A 14,068-nucleotide genomic window follows, 5' to 3' on the forward strand; every position below is an offset into this window, starting at 1 on the left:
CAGGTTCCCCATTGCTCCTGCCCGGCTGACTGCATGCGTATTGCAGCCTGCAGGCCAAAGCAGAGCTCTGCACATGGTGCAGCAAGGGGCAGAGCTGCAGCAGTGTGTGTGCAGATGTATGCGAGATGTATGTGCAGCAATGGCACAAAATGGAGTTGGGAGTGACACTCTGGGAGCTGCAGCAAAGAGCAGGGTGAGCCTAGGGCATGCGTGATCCCACAGCAGTAGCAGCTGGGGGTCTTCCCAACTCTGAACACTTGCTCGCATGTTAGCTAATTGTGTGCAGCAGTGCCTCAAGCTGCCCATTGGAACAGTGCATGAACCAGCAATGTAAGGATCCAGCATCCCCACTCAAAGCTGGGTTTGCAAGAAATCTGGGCAGGTGCTGGCCTTGTGGGTGCTGTAGGTGTGGGAGCCACACAGCATATGTCGCTATGAGTCCCAATGGAGGAAACTGATGACGACCCTGGTGTCATCGCTGGCTTTGCACGTGAGGAATGGAGGCAGGGGCTGAGGCCAGCTCACCAGCCCTGCCACCACTCACTTCTTCAGTTCCACTGGAGCCATCCTGCACCATCAGGCCCTGCTCCAATCTGCAGTGCCAAGTGACAATGATCTATCATTATTGCTATTATCATCATCATCACCACCATCACCATCATAACCCCACTGTTATTCCCAATGCACAGCCAACCCCCGCCAGAACATCAGTGCCCCTCCACCCCCCATAGCACAAGGCTCGGTGCCGATGGCATGGCTCCACTGGCATGAGGACAGCTGTGGTCCCACCCCATGCACCCTGCTCTGCTCTGGGGATGAAGGCAGCCCCCCACTCTCTCCCTGGAGAGAGGGATCCATTAGGACTTATTCCTGCTGAGAAGGATGGGAGTGAAGAAACACCACCACAACACAGCCTGGGATAATTGAATGAAAATTTAATGAGCGCTTGCGAGAATGTGTTAGGAGAAATGGCAATCGATAGAAAGCTGATTTCCTGTGTTTGGCACAAACTGAACCCAGCGTGCGCCGGTCAAAATGGGATGTGATGGATCCAAGGCGGGATGGGATGGATGAGAGCTGGGGTGGGATGGATTTGAGGTGGGATGGGATGGATCTGATGTGGGTTGGGGTGGATCCAAGGTGGGATGAGGTGGATCCAAGGTGTTCTCCAAAGTGCCCGGCCCAGTGCACCCCTGCCCCATCGTTCACTCTGCCTTGCACACAAGAGCCCTTTTGTTACACTTCACATCCTGGAAGCACTTAATGGCATTTTTATTTTTAATCCATCCCATGTGTTCTGTTTGGACAGATCTGGCAGAGCTGTGCTCACAGCTTGACCTGCTGACAGCACAGGAGAGATGCACTCAGGATGCATTCAGAATGTATTTGGGATGTGTCTGGGATGCATTCAGGATGTGTTTGGGATGCATTTGGGATGCATTTGGGATGTGCGCAGGATGTGTTTGGGATATGCATGGAATGTGTTTCCCTCGCTGATGAGCACTGAGAGGACCTTGCAGCTCCTCATTGCCCCCACTCAAGTACCCATGTGTCAGCACCATCAGCCCCATAGCCCCCCAGGGATGTGGGTTGGGGCCATCACTGCTGTGCGGAGCAGTGGCGTGCTGCCTGCCCATCCCAGGAGCCCAGGGTGGTGACACCACAGTGAAGCAGTGCAGAGGAGCCAGTGAGCACATCTGGATCCTCTGATAACTAATGCACCGGAGAACGCGTCGCTGACACCCACACAAAGCCTTTGTGCAAGCGCTCAGAAGTGCCTGGTTCCCAATCTGTGGGTTTCTGCTCTAATGAGCTCCAGATTTTGTTTGGAACATCAGACAGGGCTTGTTTTGCTGCTGTACAAAGCAGGAAGCAGGAGCTGGGGCTGCAGCGTGCATCCCGAGGAGAGCGCAATCCAGAGTGGGCTCTGATGAGCTTTATAGAATGCATTTCTTTGAGCCTCTCAGTGGCAGAACCCCAACTTCCCTTCTCCTGGGAAATTTCCAAGCCCCCGCTTTGTCAGAGATTTGCAATAAAGCCCAAAAGCAGAGGAAAATTCTGTCCTGGGCGGTTTCCAGTGGTGCGCGGTGTGCAGACGGTGCCCAAGCACTGCATTTGTTTTGTCACCGGGAACAGCATCCCTCAGAGCTGCCTCGGGCAGCGCCAGCCCCAGCCACTCCCTGAGAAAAAAACCTCGCTGGATAAACTGTGAAGAGCGGAGAGACAAACATCCCATTCACCCAGCTCCTGGAAAACACTGCGGGATCAAAGCCGCTGCCAAATCTGCTGCAGTGTGGCCATCTTGCTCCTGCTGTGTCTGGGTGCTAATGCTGCACCAAGGTGGGCATGGGGATGAGCCATGGGGCCTGGGGAAAATGGATGGGGGAGCTGGGAGGGTGAACTAAGCTATCTTGGTGCAAGCTGATGGTGTGAGGAGAAACGGGAATGAAGAAGTGCTGGTGGGAAACAGAGAGGGAAATGAGGCTGCTTTGGGTCTGGGTGAGTTTCATTGGGGATGTGATGCTGTGCTTTGGACCGGGGGTTTGGGGACACGTGAGTAATGCACAGAGATGAACAGTGCTGAGGGACTATGGGACTGGGCCCTTCTCAGTCCCGCTCCTGCCTGGCAGGGAGAGCTGCCCACGTGCATGTGCTGCATGCATGGGCACCCATCTGCCCATGCACTCTCCTGCATCCATGCATACCCCTGTGGTCGTGCACATGCCTGCACACATACATGTTTCAGCTCCTACATACACCATTCCACCCACATGTACCCCTGCAGCCATGCACACTCCTGCAGCAATGCATTCTCCAGCTCTTACATACATCCCTGCACCCACGCAGCCCTGCCCTCATGTGCATCCCTGCACCCTGAAGCCCCGCACCCAGCCCAGCATGCCAGCACCCTTCCCTTCCCAGCATGGCAGCCCCACACCCACCTTTACAGGGCAAATTTCGGGGCTCTCCAAAGAGCTGCAGTGGGGACACATCTTTCCCTGGGCACTGACTCTCTGGGTGCAGTGCTACAGCAGTGTGGCCTGGGAGGGGGTGAGGGTGCAGAAACGGACACGGCAATGTTCGCAGGGCAGTGTGCTGGCAGGGATGCAGGTGCTTATCATGTATGTAGTGCCTATTGTATACACAATACCTACAATGCAAATAATGCCTATAAAGCAAATAAAAGCCTTTTGCAGAGCACACCCCTTCTTCCCTCTGCGTTTTAAAGCTCTGATATTGATGTGTGGAGCTGCAAGCAGAACGCTGCCGTGCAGGGAATGCCCCTGGGATGGGCTGGTGGTGTGGGTGACATTGCGGTCCCCACGCACCCAGGGCACTGCTGACCCCGGGATGTGTTTGCTCCCTGGGAGCCCTTAACACAGCGCAGCGCCACTTCCCCCATCCCAGCTGAGGACTGGTCTGCCCACAGGGGCACATTCCCATGGGTGGGGAGCGGGAGGCATCCCAGGGCAAACCCACGGGCAAACACTTTGTTAGAAAATGGGTTTGGTTGTTTGGTTGCTCGTTCTTTTTTTGTTGTTGTTGTTGCTGGGTTTTTTTTGTTGTTTTTTATTTTTTTTCCCTGGGTCTGAAAGACGCGGCTGAGTCATCTCCCAGCTTTCCCCAGTGAGACATCTGAAGCGCTTTAAAAAAAAAAACAAAAAACAAAACACGCACAAACCCAACGAGCCCCGAGCGCGCCCGGCGCTCCCGGCGGCGCCGTTTCCCAGCGCGGAGCTGCCCGGCCGCCCCCCCCTGGCTCTGCCCCCGCCGGGGTCCCGCGGCCGCGCTCCGTAATGAGCCGCACCCGGCGGTGGAGCCGCGGCCCCCGCGCTGACCCCGCGCGGCTGTTTGCAGCGCACAGGGCTGCGGAGGCAATTAGCGGTGTTTAAGTAAAGAAAGAAAGCAGCAACGCTGTATCTAGAGATTCTTCTGAGGGCCGGAGCCTCGACAGAAAGATCCATTGCCTCGGCGCTGCTGTCAGAATAAATGACCCTCCCGAGAGAAGTGTTTTTGAGGCTCTTTCTGCCCCGCTGGACATAATTTAAGAAATGCATTACCACCAGAAATCACTAATTTTAGCCAGCAGATGAGTTGAAAAGGGTCGTATTTTTCCTTGTACGCTCCAAGACAGAGGATATGTTATTAGAGAGCTGTAATGCAAACAGTAGCTCTGATGAGAGGAGACCGACAGCAGCCCCAATTAGGCACAGGCAGCATGCTCCCTTATGCACAGAGGGGTTGTGAACCTCTGCCGTTGTGCTCGGAGCATCCATCCCCACTCCCACCAGCTCGGTCCCGAGGGTGAGGTTCTGCCCAGATCTGCGCGTGAGGCTCTGGGCTGACAGGGACTGTAGGAGGGCTCTTAAAGCACTTTCAGAACTTGAAAGGCCAACCTAGCTTTGCGTTTGAATGCCAGTGGTGGTTGTGTTCTTGCAAACAGTGCTTCATAAGGCACTGCCATAGCTGCCCAGGGTTGGGGGGGAGTCCCTGTCCCTGGAGGTGCCCAAGAACCATGGGGATGTGCCACTGAGGGATGTGGGCAGTGGGCATGGCGGGGATGGGCTGGGGTTGGACTGGAGCGTCTGAGAGGTCTTTTCCAACCTGAATGGTTCTGTGATTCTATTCTATAACCAGTTGGTAGCTGAAATTATGGCTGTATTTATTGAGGACAGTAAATATGCAGTCCTGAGGCTGTATTTATTGGGTTGTGTGTGTTGAAAGGTCATTATTTAGATGAGGATATTTAACCTGGAAGAAGACAGCCTTTTTTAATTAATGGAGGGTGAACCTGGCTGAAGCCTTTGCTGCCTGCAGTGCCACCTGTGATTCACATCCTCACTTAAATCCTGAAGATCCACAGCCGTGTTCCCCATGTAAATCTGTGTTCATGTGCATCTGTAATCTGCTCTACCAGCAGGTCTGAGAGAGCCATCCCAAACTTCCAGAGCTCTGTGATGTGCAGACACCGAGGCACGGGTGCTGGGTGCTGGCTGGAGCCTGGCTGGAGGTGGGGGACGTAGTGCCCAGCTCAGCAGGAATCCCCCAGCACCCAGCCCCAAAAGAGCACTGCCACACACCCTCCCCTCTGCATGCAGGGTCCGTGTGGAGCAGGAGCATTGTGTACTTGTTCTCTTCCAGCATTACACATGTGGCTCTGGTGCATCTTCATGGCAAAGTCCAGTGCAGGCAGAGAGCTGCATGACCCCCATCCATAGCTGCAGAGCATGACTGTCGCACTTGGCCATAAGCCTCTGCTCAGTTTTAGCCTAAATATGGAGCAATTGTCTTTCCCCTCAGTGCTGGAGAGTTCCATTGTGAGCTGCATTGCGCAGAACCTTCTCAAGAGGGTAACAACAACCAAGCAAACATGCTCATGTTCCAAAGGGAACTCAATTTTTACTTGAGGGGTCTGATGCTGACTCCCTACAACTATTTTAATTAGAAATGCCCATGGAACAGACCAGGACAGAACAATGTAAACTGTGCTGGCACAGAGGGATGTTTGGAAATTGCTGCAGCTTTGAAAATAGTTCATCCTTTGGGTTGTGGTTTTTTTGTTTTTTTTTTTTAATCCTGAAGTTGATCAGAACTATAGTCTTTGATTAAAACTCTTTGAATGCTCTCCTTACTATACTTTTAAATTCTAAATAAATCATTGTCTCCATGGAATTATTCAACTGACACAAATTTGTTCCATCTGAAATGAATAGCAAGCCTGAGAACGCAGTAGGAAATTGTTAATCCATCACTGCCTGACTTCTACCGGGTATATTTCTCCTAACCAAAATGCAACCTGATCCTCCATTCAAGGAAAACATCTCAGAGTCCACCGTGTGCCACAAGCTTCCAAAGCTTTGCTAAATCTGAGAGCAAGGAAGCATCATCCATCTTAGTCATTAATATATGCTGCAGGAAGATAAACGGAGGGCTTGGAGCAAGTGCAGGCAATGGCTTTCCCTTGGGGTTCCTGAGCTGGTGGGACAGCAGTGGGAAGTGATCCTATATGCTCTGCTACTGTTGTCATGTTCAGTTTTTCAATGAGCAGGAGAAATGCCTCAGTTCTCAGGCTCAAGTTGTGTCAGGGAAAGTTCAGTTTGGATATTAAGAGCAATTTCTTCTCCGAAAGAGCAGTGAAGCACTGGCACAGCTGCCCAGGGAGAGGAGGGAGTCACCATCCCTGGGGGTGTCCCAGAGCTGTGGGGATGTGGCACTGAGGGACGTGGGCAGTGGGCATGGTGGGGACGGGCTGGGGTTGGACTTCAGAATCTTAGAGGTCTTTTCCAACCTTAAAAACCAGCGTTCAGAAATAGGGGGAAAAGGAAAAAAAGTAATGAGTACTTTGTGGAAGACAAAGTGCTGAATTTCAGCCTCCCTTTAATCTCCCAGAGCAGTCACGTGCTCTTTGGCTGAATGTGTTTTCATACCAAGAAAGGTGTGCTCCGCTTTGCATCCTGCATCGCCACGAGCACTTCCTCCTCAGTTCAAAGGCAGCTTGCAGGAACTGAGACCAAGAGACCCATCCTCATGTCCATATTCATGCACACCTCTGCGCTGCGCTTTGAATGCAGCCTCTTGTGCTTAATGACTTGGGGTGGGGGATCCTGTTTTCTCACTTTTATGAGTGTTGCTTTCCTTAGAGAAGGGCTCTTGTTTGTCATTAAATACTGCTGTTTTAACAACAGAGCGGAGGAGGCTGCTGCTTTCACCCCAGGAGTGGAGGTGCCTACAGCCTGCGTCTGCCCCGGACGGCAGCTGCTCACTCAGAGTGCTTGATTGTGCCTACGTAAGCATAAAAAGGTGGATCACAGGTGGCTTCAAGGAGAGAACAATGCAGGCCTGCCTTGCAAAGAAAGCACTTTGCATGCTCTTTGCATGAAATGGTGTGCAGGCAGGAGAGAAGTGGCAAGCAAAAGCACTGTGTGCTACTCCTGGGCCGTTTGCCGGCAGTGCTTCTGTTGCAAAATGCACTGTTAGTGATAAACAGTGGGAAAGAGCCCCATGGGAAGGCACTTTCAGGACTCCACATTGCCCTGTGCCTAGGCAGGTATAGCAGTGTCTTTGACACAGAGATCTGCTTACCCGAAGAGCAGGCTGCCTCCGCCAGCTTTAATTTCATCAGGCTCACATGTGATCGTTTCAGGGGCTGAGATTAATTGAATTTAAAGTGATGAGAGATTTTTGCAGTGGACAGAAAGTGGAAGCTTTTTCCAGCTTTGTGGTTTGGGGATGGAATTTGCTTCTGGGAGACACTTTCAGATATCTACCACTTCTTCTATGGGGAAAAAGTCCTCCAACTATGCGTAGGGGAAAAAACCTGCTGAAATTCAGCCCTTCGTTGACAAGATGCACAATGCAGTGGATAATGACTCACCTTGAAATAGAGAGTTGGACCACAGAGCTCTGCTCTGAACTGCTCCATTGGCAGCTCTTAGAAAAGTCTGAATCGATCTCTGCTAGGAACAAGGTTGCTGGCCATTGCCTCCCAATGAGCAGTTCCCAGGCTTTTGGTGCAGCAAAACGGAGCTGAAAAGTAAGGGGTAGGTGAGCTTCTTTGCCCCCTTACATGGTTTGGCAAGCTTTATTTTGGTGGTTACAGAGGACTGCACCACCCAGGGCAGAGCTGGCAGGAAGGCAATCCCAGAACATGGCTGTGCGTGGTCGTTGGTACGTGTGCATTCAGGCTGGTTATTGTGGAAGCCAAATGTGGGAATCCCCTGAGTCTGTGCTTGGCTTTTCTTGTAGGCAGAAGGCCAAACTGAGTGGCCAAATGCAGCCCTCTATTACCCTAAGGTGGTAGCACACAAGGCACGTCTGATTTTCATCTTGGGAAATGAGGGTTACTTCAGTTTCCTGACAGATAAAAATGTTAATATAGAACAAAACTCAGAAATGGCAACAGACTTCTTGTGAGAGCAGAAAAAGGCCATGAAGATGCCACAGTGGAAAATAAATGTGTTGCCAAACTGAGTGAGACAAGAAGTGATGGAGGCCGGAACCCAACACTGTGGGAAATCAGCAATGTGCAAGAGGAGACGAGATCCCAAATGAATGGTGGCTGTTTCCCATCTAGAGGCAAACAAAATAAAAGCATATGAACAATTTGATGCTGCTGAGAAAGTTAACGTAATAAGGAAGCCTGAAAGACAGTGAGGTGGGAGAAACCTCTGGATCCTGGAAGGTCTATGGAGCTTAGAACTGATGCTCGTAGATTTGTTGGTACGTGATATCGTAGAGGAAGCTGTTGTTAAAGCAGAAGAGGAGTGGTGAAGAGTGAGGCAGGTTGTCCTCTACTGAACCTTCTGGCACTCTCAGGTGGCTTCTTTTGTTTCTCAGAGAATTTCTCTTTGAGTTTCTGCAATCAAAGTGTATCTTTGAGACGGAAGGAACAGGAAGGGCGAATAAAGAGGAACTCCAGTTTTAGGATGTTAGACATCCAGTGAGGACCTGACAGGTTGGAAGCAGAGGGAAGGAGTTGAAAAGTAGATGTTGAAAATGGGGAGGAAAACCTCTGATCCAGGATTTCTCCTCCATAAGATGTAGAGCAGAATGCTAGATAAAAGGGATGTCTGCAAGCTTGTGTCTGACAACAGAGTGGAAATCCCCTGGACGGAGAAAAGAAGAAAGAGAGGATGAGGCGGCTGCAAGGAAGGGCACTGGGCTCACATACACTCAAAGGCAGAAGCAGCAGCCAAAAAGAAAAAAAAGGAACTCTGTCATAAATCAATGGCTCTGAGAATGTGTGTGAATTTTTCTGAAACTCCCAGGGAGAAGAACGATTTGGGTTGAGAAGTGATGAGTGCAGAGCTCTAGATGCTGGTGCCATCAGCCTACATGAACTGGCTTGATGAGCACGGACAAGTTGCTCAGCCTCCATGTGCCTCCACTTCATCAAGTCTTTTAGATGGTGTAGAACTGTTATCTCAGTTGAAACAGAGGTGTGGGCAATAGATCACTTCAGCAGTTATAAAGCCCTTCTATGAAGGGAAAAGCATTATTGTTCATGGCTAGTACGCACGTAGAGAAGCCACAGAGTGTCTGGAGGTGTCACTTGCTCACTTCTCAGCTCTCCTTGCCACAACAGGGTTGATTCTGCTCTGTCTTCTCCCAACAACCTCCTGCGTTGGAAGCTGATGTCTCCTAGGGAATCTCTCCCAGGCCCCAGACATCTTTAGGGTTAGGTGTTCTCTTACTTAATCTCGATCTTGTTGCTGCGACGAGTACCTGTTCGTTATGGCTCACCCTTATCTGCTGTGAGTTGTGGGTTTCTGCAGGGACAAGTGGTGTCTGCGTTCCTGTGAGTGGGGATGCACTGATCAACAACGCTGGGTGGTTTTCATTGTACAAAGCAGTCTGACTGCTTAAGACCTTGCCAAATCTATTTAGGCTAAAGCTTTTCCACGCCAGGCACTTCCCTCAAGCTGTTTTCCACCCCCTTCTTTCTTTGCCTTTTTGTTTTAAAATGCAGCCAAAAATCTCAGCTGTTTCTGAGCACAAGGTTAGGGAGAGCTGCTGCTGTGTTACGGCTGAGCAGGAGAACCTCAGTGCTGGGGCTATTTTCAGAAGGCTACCGAGCTGAGGAAGAGGGACATCAAGTGTGGGAGCAGTCTGTGGCTCAGGCACCAGCCTGCCAGGTGCCAGCCCCACAGTGGCGGCTCCCACTGCGGACACGGGTTGGTGACTATCAGTCTGACACCAAGGTGTTTCCCATGGGAGGTTCCAGGAATCATTCTCCGTGTCCTGAATGGCCTTTCTGTGCTAAAAGTCTCACCCTGCTGCGGCTTGGTTTGATGCTGGCTTCAGAGCAAAGCAAGGTGTGGGAGATCACTGTGCCTGCATGCTTTTTTTCCCCCCTTTCCATCCTCCTACACCACAAATTGCTGAATCCACAGGTCAAACTCCAGCAAAATTGAGGGTGGGAGGGAAGGAAGGTTTTAGAGAAATTCCTGTGAAAGGTTTAAACTGAGGTGGTGTGGGTGAGAGGGGAAGACAGAAGTGCAAATCCGAAGGAAGCCAGCCCACCTTTGTTTCCATGCTCCCCAGAGCAGCTCGTCTTTGTGTAGAATAACACTGTCATTTGTTAATGTTCCTGCCACAGAAGCTGACTCTGTATGCGAGCTGTGTTTTTCCTCCTTCAGCTTTCAAGTTTTTTTCTCCCCACCAGTTAAGACTGCTCCCAACCCAGGATCTTCAGCGAAACCAGATCTGCCTTCGATACGCATTAATCATGTCTGGATTAGGGGGTTTGAGCAGCCACTGGAATTTCTTTCTAGTGAAGCTGTGGAAGTGACCTTTGCTTCTCCCCGTGCTGTGGGTCAGTCTCGAGCTTTCCTGGACATCTACAAACGCTGCAGCTGCTAACGGAGACCACAGAGGTGATGGAGAGGTGAAGAACAGCCTCTCGCTGCTTTGTGCCTGGTTTTTTTTTGTTGTTGTTTTTTGTTTGGTTTTTTTTTTTTTTTTTTTTTTTTTTTTTTTTTTGCTGCTGCTGCTATAGCATTGGCTTGTAGACATCTTGCTGCTCTCCTTCCTGGGCAGGGGGAGCAGGGCACAAAAATGCAGCAGAGAAATTGGCGTGCTAAAGATTTGGAGGGGAAAATCCACATCTAATAGAAAAATCCTACAGTGGAGCATGCTGAGGAGTCTGTCTTGAGCCATTAAGAAGGCAGAGGGGGAGCAGCAAATACACCCTCCACTCTGTAACGTGCAATCAAATCTGCATGGGGAAATTCTTGTGCTCAACACAGAACCGAGGGAAGTTTGGGGTTTCGTTCTGGCGCATTTGGATCTAGCATGGGGACTGGGGCCATCCTCATTGCGAGTGGGTAAAAACAAATAGCTGCAGCAACAGAGAAGAAGCATGAAAACAAAGTTACTATCAACACCCTGCCTCTTTGAAATCCCTTCCAAATTCTCAAAGGATAAGATCAATGGAAACAAAAACAGTAGCAGCACTGTACTAAAAGAAGGTGAAAAGGCAGCTCCCTCGGCAGCACACGCCCCAGGAATGGGCTTTGCTTTGCTTTCCCTGCGCTGGCATGAGGCAGATGGGGTTAGGTAGAGCCCCAGAGCAGAGCCAGGTATTTTATTTTTGTTAGCTTTCTTTGCAGACTCCGTAATGAAAGCAGCGGTCTGCATCCCCCTGCGCCAGCGAGCTCCAAACCTGCCCGCGATGGAATGTGCTGATAAAGAGGAAAATTTCCTTCTGGACTTGGTTGGAGACACAAATTTAAATATTGCTAATTTTCTGTATTAGCCTCAGTGAGAGAATCCGTGTCTCTCCAGGATCCATCTGTACATGGCGGCAGCTCATCCTGCCCTGCAGGCTCTGATCAGACATCACGCTGCGTGTGACTTTGCCTCCTCTCTCTGTGCAGCACTGATTTCTCCAAAAGCACAAGTTATGAGATGTATGCATATGAGAATGTATGTTTTTGCAAAGAGTTCAGTGTGTAACAAGGCAACAGAACTCTGCTCAGTTCTGAAATGCAGCTTTCCCCTTGAAAATGATATTCATTCTTTAAGAAAAAGATTTTCATAAGTATCTGGTGGTTTGCAGGTTGTTTTGCTGCCTGTTATGAGGCAAATTTAAAGCGAGGCACATGTCATAAAGGCAGATGAAGTGTGAGTGAGCAAGACGACTGAATGGGGTAGAAAACTTTAACTTCTGCTGCCTTCAGGGTAACTTCCTAAAAGCAGAATAGGGGATTTAAACAGCTTTCTCATTAAGATTAAAGTAAAATGTTCCAATAAGTCCTCTATAGTGGTGTTTCACTACTCTAAACAAACACAGAGTTTTGGAAGGGGAGATTTTTTGAGCATAAACTTCTTTGTTTCTCACCAGCAAAACATTTTCAACTAAGATGCATCTGTGACAAATCTCCCCTACCATGAAACTTATCGATATTTGTGTTTCAGTAAGGCGAGGTCTTAAATTCTTGTATACTTCTAGAAGTTCCATTCTGCTTTGACTATAGAGAATAGAAAAGAGAAAATAAATAAATAAATAAAGCTTAGTGAATGCAATGGCTTCCCGCTGCTGGATCTACGTGAGGAGACAAAGTTAGCGCAAGGCTTACAGGAATACTCTTTCCAATCTAAGGTGTCTCTTGGAAGTTATCTGTACCAAGCCTGAATCTCCTCTAAGAGTTGTACTGAGTATAAATCATACATATTGCAGATTATAATGCTGAGCTCACTCAGTGATGAACATACACATGTGAGGCAAGAATGAGGTTTGAGTCAGCCCGTTTAGTGTTCTTCCCCACCTTAACCAGTGCAGCCCGCAAATAACTATCCCTGTGAGTGCTCAGCTTCCATGCTTTGAACTAAACGTGTTCCATGCTGCAGGACCAGGTGCTTGTGCTATCCTGCATGCAAGCTGCTCATGTGGAAGAAAGACTCAGCTGTCCTGCGTGCAACTTCACATCCCCTCCGTGCTGCCAGTCTGCTGCAGCTGTTTTGCACTGGGCCTTGGAAGCAAAAATGTCTGCACTGTCCATCCTCAAGCTGCTTTCTGAGACCTAAATATCTGCAGACTTCAGGAACAGTTACAAGATCACAGAGCTAGTCCAACGCTTTTATATCTTATACTTAGCGTTCTTTGAAATGTCTGGAAGGCCCTCTGCCAAAGTATGCCACCCCAAAGCCAGGCATATGCTTTTGACAGAATTTTGTCTGGATTAAGAAATCCGGTGTAATGAGACGCTGCTGCTGATAGCAGCTCAGTAGATAATACAGAGGAAAAACTCTGCCTGAACAACACACGATCAAGTGCTCTAAGCATGGCTTGCATGGCCTTAGCAGCATCCTTAAATTCACAAAGGCAGTTTTTAAACACGTCCTTTTATGTACGTGGGCTTGAGCAAGTCACGTCTTGTGCTCAGTTAAACTTTCTCCTCATTGCTCAACATTACAGATAATGACAGTGCCTGGCTATTTAAATAGCGATTTCGATATCTTTCGTCGTCTAGGGATGACAAATCATTTGATAGGTGGGGGAACTGTGGAACAAGAGGTAAAGAGAGATGCCCAAAGTTCCTTAGCAGACTAGGCTAAGCAGGATGAGGCACTCGGCCCTGCTCTCTGTTTCACCAGGCCACAGAGACTCCGACTTCACACAATACTTCTTTTCACTTTGTGCTGCAACTGGTAAAATGGAAAATGGCTTCTAATATGAAAGCTGCATAGTTCCACTATCAAAACATACACAGATTGCAACAGAATTCCAGAAAACTATATCTCCTTCACTCATCATCGCTATTCCTAACAACTAGAACAAAAGTCAAGCAGCCTTCTGGGATAATCTGTTTTAGTTCTCCAACTAATTGTGCCGTTCAGCCCTCATTGCCTCATCGGAGGATTAATTGGTTCTGATGTTCTCAAGTTTCATTTCATGTTGGTTTCTAGAAAAACGTCTGCATTTCCCTGGTTAATTGAAAGAATTTAAACAGATTTCCAATTCATTATGGCATCATGTTTACTTAAGACAGTGCCAAACTCAATAGTCAGAGCCTGCCTTTGCTACATCATACTTGTGTATCTGGCATGATACTGTACTTCTTCAGTCACAAATGTCCCCAGTCTATCTGTGATTATTTGTATGCAAATATCAGAAGAGTGTATTTGGGTGAATGGCACAGGCCCTTGAAAGTGTCTGGATCACCAGGCTGGAAAGGATGCTTGCTTTTCTGGCTTCCCATGTAGCCTTGCCTATGAAGACTTGGGGCTCTTTCTGCACAGTGGCAGTGACCCAGGTTGAAGGAGAAGTGTGAACGCAGCTACTTCTGTGTTGGGGTCATGGCGATGGAGGCACTTCAGTGTGGAAAGGTCTCCCATGTTCTGGCTGAGTACTCCAAAAGCCTGGGAACAGCAAGGGCAGGCAGTTGTGCTCCCACAAGGGAGAGCCCATTCAATTGGTTCAAGTAGCATCTGCTGGCAGCTCCTTTTAGGAAAAGGTCTCCAGGTTTGGTTTCTGGAGTGGACAAATGCATCTGTCTTGTAGACTGGTTTAGAGAAAAGAGAGATCAGGTGCTGCTTCCTTGCTCATACCTGCCATGCTTAGCAT

This window comes from Numida meleagris, chromosome 10 (assembly GCF_002078875.1).
Source record: "Numida meleagris isolate 19003 breed g44 Domestic line chromosome 10, NumMel1.0, whole genome shotgun sequence".
In the NCBI taxonomy this organism is placed as follows: Eukaryota; Metazoa; Chordata; class Aves; order Galliformes; family Numididae; genus Numida; species Numida meleagris.